Genomic DNA, 814 nt, shown 5'->3' with positions numbered 1-814 from the left:
TCTCCCCCCGCCCAGAGGGGGGGCCAGAGCGGGCAGCAGCGCGGAGGTGCTGCGTGGGGCGCGGAGCACCCAGCATCGCCATCGCGGGGACCAAGAGCCCTTTAACGGCATATTGAAGGACACCTGCCCATCTATTTTATACAAGTGAAACTGTCTAGCCCAGAACGTGAAACAGCTCACAGCAGTAGTTGCAGTCCAGCAGACTAGTGACTAGGAAGCCCATAAATAGTGGGCTGATGTTAATATTTTTACAAGTTCTATGGTTAATCCAGATAGGGACCCCGGTATTGTTTCACTTCTCTCAGTGACATCCTCCCGGAGTTTTCTGTTGGCCCATACCTGAACTCAACCCTCCACGTCTGCCAGTTTTACCAAAGGGTAATTTTTCAAAATGTTACATTTGGCACTGGCATACAAGCACTGCACGTGTATTTAGTGAAGTATTAAGTGTGGCACATACCTTACCCAGGCTAAGGTATTTTTATAAATGTTTGCATAATTTTCATTATGTGTGGCATTTTGAAATAAGTATAAACAGTGGATGCATTGTGTATACATGTATACTTTAAAATATGTTTACATACCCACAGCTGGGTGAAAGAATTTTTCTCTTTGCTCTCTTTGCATTGTTAGCACTGGAGCCCTTCAACGCTAAAGCACTTTATCACAGGGCAATTATATTTTCTTTTCTGTAAATACAGTGCCCAAATTCAGAGAACATTTTCATTTCAAGGTGTTGAGACTGTAATATTCATCATGCCTGCAGCTGGCTAAGCAGGGTGATGCCTCTGGGCAGGAAATGTCAGGTCACACA

Source organism: Calypte anna, chromosome 3, assembly GCF_003957555.1.
Source record: "Calypte anna isolate BGI_N300 chromosome 3, bCalAnn1_v1.p, whole genome shotgun sequence".
NCBI lineage: Eukaryota > Metazoa > Chordata > Aves > Apodiformes > Trochilidae > Calypte > Calypte anna.
The sequence above is the reverse complement of the archived record's forward strand: the minus strand, read 5'-3'. Positions refer to the sequence as shown.